The sequence below is a fragment of the Coffea arabica genome, chromosome 1c, assembly GCF_036785885.1.
Source record: "Coffea arabica cultivar ET-39 chromosome 1c, Coffea Arabica ET-39 HiFi, whole genome shotgun sequence".
Taxonomy (NCBI): Eukaryota; Viridiplantae; Streptophyta; class Magnoliopsida; order Gentianales; family Rubiaceae; genus Coffea; species Coffea arabica.
The window spans coordinates 7,418,025-7,426,488 of record NC_092310.1 but is presented as its reverse complement, the minus strand read 5'-3'; positions in this window follow the sequence as shown (position 1 = coordinate 7,426,488).

The window sequence follows — 8,464 nt, the reverse complement described above, 5'->3', positions numbered from 1 at the left end:
TATGATAACTAGTATGTACTCCACATTTCAGTGAGTCAAATCTGACAGTTGGACCTCACTCTGAGGGCCCCGCAGGTCCACACCATTGAATTCAAACCAATTTTAGGGTTTCAAAATTTTCTTGATTTTATGATTTGACTCCTAGTGTTAGAAAACTATTAATATAGCTAGTAACATTTTATGATTTATAACTTCTGTCCTAAATCTATTATTATTTTTAAAATAATCCCTCCAATTTAATTCCAAACTTGTTGAATATGCATTAAATTGTATAGATTGCTACTTGATTATATTATTTTATTTACATTTTCTTGTAAAATATTCTAGAAACATCAATTGAGCATGAACAAACATTGAGATTATTATGCTTTTAGAAATTTTACATTGTATGTTAATTTTTAAAATTAATTATATTTTATGACATTATGGTGACGTCAGCCGGTTATAGAATGGGTTTGACCATGGTCAAACCGATTGACCACAAACTCCTGACCTCGATCGATTCCCTGCCCGATCTGATTCTGCCCTACTATTAACATTTAGCCACCCTATAATTCAGCCCTACTATTGACATCGCAACCATATCTTATCCTACGAGATCAAACTATTATTAGACCTCATCATTTTCAACTTATCTCTACTAGTATAAATATCAATACCTTCTTTACTTGAAAGGTATGCAATCTTACTTATCCTATACAACTCTCGATAACTTCATATTTCAATATCAGAGTAAAATTGGAGGATTTAGTCCCGATCACTTCTAACTTGTCTAGCATTTGACCTTAATTTGGCTCGCTGGTCCTCGTTCGCATGTACTATAAATCTAAAATCACCAAAAATAGTGTCATTTATTTTAACTTCTTTTTTTCGACCAATGATAGATCAGGTATTCTAAAATAAGTACCTCTTACTTCTAGTATTCTTGATGCTGTGGGTCAAAAAACCAAGTTTTGGATGCATAATATCCCTTTGTTTCGTTGTTTTTCTAAAAAATTATGTTTTCCACCATTTTTATTACTTATAATATTTGTAAAACTTGTATCTTTACAATAAAGTTGAATTTTTTAACTATAATTTAGTACATATTTGTCTTTTAATTTTTTTTTACATTTCTAAAAACTTTCCAATTTTTTTTCTGTTTCTAGAAATTTTTTTATGACATGTAATGATGTACAAAAACATCATTCATGGATAAATGAAACTAGAGTTGTGCTACTAGCCATTAAGCAAGACTCAGATTCAACTAATAACTCCATTTCCTGTCATATAATATAATATTTAGTATAATATTTTATCGGTAATAACAGTAGTTTTGGATAAATCAAACATGCATCAATACACGTTGTTATACTTTTAGAAATTTTACATTGTATATTAATTTTTAAAATTAATTATATATATGACATCATGATAACATCATTTGGTTCTTGAATGGATCCGATCTCGGTCGAACTCATTGACCTCTAACCCCTAATCTCGATCGAGTTCCTGTCATTCAACCTTAATTCGACTCGTTTGTTTTCGTCCTCACGCACTGCAAACCTAAAATCACCAGAAATAGTGTCATTTATTTCAATTTCCTTCATTTGACCAACGGCAGATCAGCTATCCTAGAATAAGTACCACTTATTTCTAGTATTTTTTATGTCATGGGTAAAAAGAAGCAAGTTTTGAATGCATAAATCCCTTTGTTTCATTTTCTTTTCTAAAAAATTGCATTTTCAATCATTTTTGTTACTGATAATGTTTGTAAAACTTGAATGTTTACTATAAAGTTGAATTTTTTTTTAAAATATAACTTAGTACATCTTTGTCTTTTTTTCTATATTTCTGAAAACTTTTTAATTTTTTCTTATTGTTTATAGAAACTTTTTATGATATGTGATGATGTACAGGAACATCATTCATGGCTAAATGAGGTTGAAATTGTACTACTAGTCATTAAGCAAGACTTAGTTTAACTAATGACTCTATTTCCTATGATGTAATATAATATTTACTATAATATTTTGTAAGTAGTGGATAGTAGCTTTGGATATATCAAACGTGCATGAACACACGTTGAAATTATTACGCTTTTAGAAATTTTACATTGTATATTAATTTTTAAAATTAATTGTATTTATAACATCATCTGGTTCTTAAATGGATCTGACCCCAATCGAACCCATTGACCCCTAAACTCTAATCTCGATCAAGTCCCTGCTCGGTCTAATTTTCAAACTATAGTTAGTGACTGGTATGATTGATGTGACATTCAACCACCTAATAATTCAACCCTACTATTGATATCGCAGCCATATCTTATCCTACAAAGTCAGACTATTGTTAGACCTTATAATTTCCTACATATCTCTCCTAGTATAAATACAAATATCTTTTTCATTTGAAAAGTATGCAATCCTATCCTATATTCTCGATAAATTCTAAATTAAATATTGGAGTAAAATTGAAAATTTTAGTTTCGACCATTTTCAGCTCGTTCGACATTCGACCTTAATTTGGCTCACTAGTCCTTGTCTGCACACATTGGGTTTGTTTGGATTGGCATTATTTCAGATAAAATAATTTGCTTCACAAATTCCAATCACTTTTTTATCTTCTCAATCACCTTTTTATCTCACATACATCACATCACAAAAAGTGCTACAGTAATTAAATTAAATAAATCATCCAAATAGACTCTTATCCAAACAAACTCATTGTAAATCTAAAATCACCAAAAATAGTATCATTTGTTTCAACTTTCTTCTTTTAACAAATGGCAAATCAAGTATCCTAGAATAAGTATCTTTTGCTGCTAGTATTCTTGATGTCGTGGGTAAAGAGAAGCAGATTTTGGATGCATAAATCTCTTTATTTCACTTGTTTTTTCTAAAAAATTGTGTTTTTCACTATTTTTGTCATTGATAATGTTTGTAAAACTTGTATCTTTGATATAAAATTAGATTTTTTTTTTAAATATATAACTTAGTACATCTTTATCTTTTAATTTTTTTACATTTTTGGAAACTTTTCTAATTTTTTCTTTTTGTTTCTAGAAACTTTTTGTGATATGTGATGATGTACTGGAATGTCATTCATGGCTAAATGAGTCTAGAGTTGTGCCACCGGTCATTAATCAACAATCAGATTCAGCTAATAACTTTAGTTTCTATCTTATAAAATAATATTGTGCATAATATTTTACTTATAGTGGGTAATACTTTTAGATACATCAAACGTACATGAACACACGTTGAAATTATTATGCTTTTAGAAATTTTTATTGTATATTAATTTTTAAAATTAATTATATTTATGACATCTTGATAACATCATCCGATCCTTGATTGGGTCCGACCCCAATGAAACGCATTGAACTCTAATACCTGAACTCGACCGTGTTCCTACCTAGTTTGAGTTTCAAAATATAGTTGGTGACTAGTATGATTAAAATGATATTTAACCACCTTACAATTTATCCCTATTATTGACATTGCAATCATATCTTAATCTATGAAATCAGACTACAATTAGATCTCATTATTTTCTACATATCTATCCTTGTATAAATACCAACAACTTCTTCACTTGAAAAATATGCAATCCTACTTATTCTATATAATTTTTTATAACTTCTTATTTAAATATCGGAGTAAAATTGTGGGATTAAGTCCCGACCACTTCCAACTCTTCCCACATTCGATCTTAATCCGGCTCATTGATCCTCGTTCACATGCATCGTAAATCTAAAATAAACAAAAATAGTGTCATTTGTATCAACTTTCATCTTTCAACTAATGGCAGATTAGGTATTCTAAAATAAATACCCCTTGCTGTTAGTATTCTTGATGTTGTGGCAAAAAGAAACACGTTTTGGAAGCATAAATCTCTTTGTTTAACTTATTTTACTAAAAAATTGTGTTTCCTAATAATTTTTGTTACTGATAATATTTGCAAAACTTGTATCTTGACTATAAAGTTGGATTTTTTTAATATATAACTTAGCACATCTTTGTCTTTTAATTTTTTTTAACATTTCTAGAAACTTTTTCAATTTTTTTCTATTCTAGAAAATTTTGATGATATGTGATGATGTAGAGGCATGTTATTCATGGCAAAATGTGATTGAAGTTGTGCTACCAATCATTAAGCAAGATTTAGATTCAATTAATGATTCATTTTCTATCATGTAATATAATATTTAGTAGAATAATTTACTAGTAGTGGACAGTAGTTTTGGATATATCAATTGTGCATGAATACACGTTTGAGATTATTATGTTTTAGAAAATTTACATTGTATACTAATTTTTAAAACTAATTATATTTACGACATCCTGATGACATCATCTGATTCTCTAATGGATCAGATTCTGATCAAATCTATTGATCCTTAACCCCTAATCTCGACTAAGCCCATATCATTCGACCTTACTTCGATTCACTGGTCCTCATCTGCACGCACTGCAAATCTAAAATCACCAAAAATAGTGTCATTTGTTTCAACTTCCTTCATTTGACCAATGATAGATCGGGTATCTTAAAATAAGTATCTTTTGCTTCTTGTATTTTTTATGTCGTGGGTAAAAAAAAAAAAAGCAGATTTTGGATGCATAAATCCCTTTGTTTCACTTTTTTTTCCTAAAAAATTGTGTTTCCAACCATTTTTTATACTAATAATGTTTGTAAAACTTGTATCTTTATCATAAAGTTGAATTTTTTTAAGTATAACTTAACACATCTTTATCTTTTTTTTTTTTTTACATTTCTAAAAACTTTTCTAATTTTTTTCTTATGTTTCTAGAAAATTTTTATGATATGTGATAATGTACAGGAACGTCATTCGTGGCTAAATGAGATTGAAGTTGTGCTACTAGTTGTTAAGCAAGACTCATGATGACATCATCTGATTATTGAATGGATCCGACTCCGATGGAACCTTGAGTCCTTGTCCACTGCCGTATTTTATCCAACAAGTCTATACTACTATTAGAACTCATTATTTTCTACTTATTTCTTTTAGTATAAATTTCAATACTTTTTTCACTTGAAAGGTATGCAATCCTACTTGTCCTATACATCTCCCGATAACTTATGACTTAAATGTCAGAGTAAAATTGAGAGATTTAGTCTCAACCACTTCTAACTCATCCGATACTCGAACTTAATTCGACTCGCTGGTTCTCATATGTACACACTACAAATAAAAAATCACCGAAAATAGTATCATTTGTATCAATTTTTTTCTTTCGACCAATGGCAAATCAACTATTCTAGAATAAGTACTTTTTGTTTCTAATTTTCTTGATGTTGTGGGTAAAAAGAATCAGATTTTGGATGCATAAATCCCACTATTTCGCTTGTTTTTCTAAAAAAATTTGTTTTCCACCATTTTTGTTACTGATAATGTTTGTAAAGCTTACATCTTTACTATAAAATTGGATTTTTTTAAAGTATCATATAGTAAATCTTTGTCTTTTAATTTTTTTTATATTTCTGGAAAAATTTTTAATTTTTTTCTAGTTTTAGAAAATGTTAATGATATATGATGATGTATAGGAACATCATTCATGGCTAAATGAGGTTGAAATTGTGCTATTCGTCATTAACGAAACCTCTAATTCAGCTAATGACTCTATTTCCTATCTTATAATATAATATATAGTATAATAATTACCAGTCGTGGGCAGTAGTTTTGGATATATCAAATGTACATGAACACACATTGAGATTATTAGAAATTTTACATTGTATATTAACTTTTAAAATTAATTACATTTATAACATCATGATGACATCATTTGGTTCTTGAATGGATTTGACCCTGATCGAATCTATTGACTTCTAACCCCAGATTTCGATCGAATCTCTATCATTCGATTTTAATATGGCTTGTTGGTCCTCATGCGCACGCACTGCAAATCTAAAATTACCAAAGATAATGTCATTTTTCTCAACTTCCTTTATTCGATCAATGGCAGATCAGATGTCCAAAAATAAGTACCTTTTGCTTCTAATATTCTTGACGTCGTGGGTAAAAAAAAAAAAACAGGTTTTGGTTGTATAAATCCCTTTGTTTCACTTATTTTTCTAAAAAATTGTGTTTTCACCATTTTTGTTACTGATAATGTTTGTAAAACTTGCATATTTAATATAAAGTTGAATTTTTTTTAAGTATAACTTAGTACATCTTTTTTAATTTTAATTTTTTTATATATTTTTGGAAACTTTTTTAATTTTTTCCTTCTGTTTCTAGAAATTTTTTCTGATATCTGATGATGTACAAGAATATCTTCATGATTAAATAAGGCAGGAGTTGTATACTAGTCATTAAGCAAGACTCATGTTCTGCTAATAACTCTATGTCCTATATTGTAATATAATATTTAGTTTAATATTTTACTAATAATGGATAGTAGTTTTGGATATATCAAATGTGCATGAACACACTTTGAAATTATTATACTTTTAGAAATTTTACATTGTATATTAATTTTTAAAATAAATTGTATTTATGACATCATCCGATTTTGAATGGGTCTGACTCCCATAGAATCCATTGACCCCTAAACTCTGATCTCGATTGAGTCCCTACCTGGTCTAAATTTCAAAACATATCTGGTGACTAGTATGATTGATATAGCATTCAATCACCCTACAATTTAATTCTACTATTGACATCGCAACTATATCGTATCCTACAAAATCAAACTACTATTATATCTCATTATTTCATATTCATCTCTTCTAGTATAAATATTAACACTTTTCTTACTTAAAATGTGTGCAATCCTACTTATTCTATACAACTTCCAACAATTTCTGATTTAAATATTGGAGTGAAATTGGGGAATCTAGTTCCGACCACTTTCAGTTCATCTGACATTCGACCTTAATTTGCTTCGTTGGTCCTCGTCCGCACACACTGCAAACTTAAAACTATCTAAAATAGTGTCATTTTTTTTTCAACTTCTTTCTTTCGACCAATGGCAAATCAGACATCCTAAAATAAGTATCACTTGCTTTTAATATTCTTGATGTCGTAGGTCAAAAAAAGTAGGTTTTAGATGCATAAAGCCCATTGTTTAACTTATTTTCTAAAATTGTGTTTCCTACTGCTTTGTCATTAATAACGTTTATAAAACTTGCATCTTTGCTATAAAGATGGACTTTTTTTTAATTATATAGGTTAGTACATTTTTGTCTTTTAATTTTTTTCATATTTTTGGAAAATCTTCTAATTTTTTCTTTCTATTTCTAGAAAATTTTGGTGATATGTGATAATGTATTGGAACATCATTCATAACTAAATGAGGCTGGAGTTGTGTGACTAGTCATTAAGCAAGATTCAGGTTCAGCTAATGACTCTATTTTCTATGCTATAATATAATATTTAGTATAATATTTTATTAGTAGTGGGCAATACTTTTGAATACATCAAACGTGCATGAACATACGTTGAGATTATTATGCATTTAGAAATTTTACATTATATATTAATTTTTAAAATTAATTGTAATTATGATATCATCCAGTTCTTGAATAGATTCAACTCTGATGGAACCTATTAACCCCTAACTCCTAATCTAGATCGAATCTCTATTTGGTTTAAGTTTCAAAACATAACTGGTGACTAGTATGATTGAAGTGACATTCAATCACCCTATAATTTGTCCTTACTATTGACATCGCAACCATATCTTATCCTACGAGTTCAAACTACTATTAGACCTTATCATTTTCTACTTATCTCTCCTAGTATAAATTCCAACACCGTCCTCACTTGAAACTTGAAAGGTATGCAATCCTACTTATCTTATACAACTCTCGACAACTTCTAACTTAAATATCGGAATGAAATTGTGAGATTTAGTCCCGACTACTTTCAGTTCGTTTGGCATTCAACCTTAATTCGGTTCGCTGGTCCGCGTCCTCACACACTACAAACCTAAAATCACCAAAAATAGTGTCATTTGTTTCAACTTCCTTTTTTTGATTTAATGGCAAATCAGGTAACCTAAAATAAGTACCTTTTGGTTGTAGTATTCTTGATATTGGGGGTAAAAAGAAGCAGGTTTTGGATACATAAATCCCTTTGTTTCACTTATTTTTCTAAAAAATTGTGTTTTCCAGCATTTTTGTCACTGATAATGTTTATAAAACTTACATCTTTACTGTATAGTTGATTTTTTTAAGTATAACTTAGTAACTCTTTGCATACCTTTCTAGAAATTTTTCTAATTTTTGCTTTCTGTTTCTAAATTTTTTTTAATGATATGTTATGATATACGTGAACGTCATTCATGGCTAAATGAGGATGGAGTTCTGCTACTAGTTATTAAGCAAGACTCATGTTCAGTTAATGACTTATTTCCTATCCTGTAATATAATATTTAGTATAATATTTTACGAACAGTGGGCAGTACTTTTGAATATATCAAACATGCATAAATAAATGTTGAAATTATTATGCTTT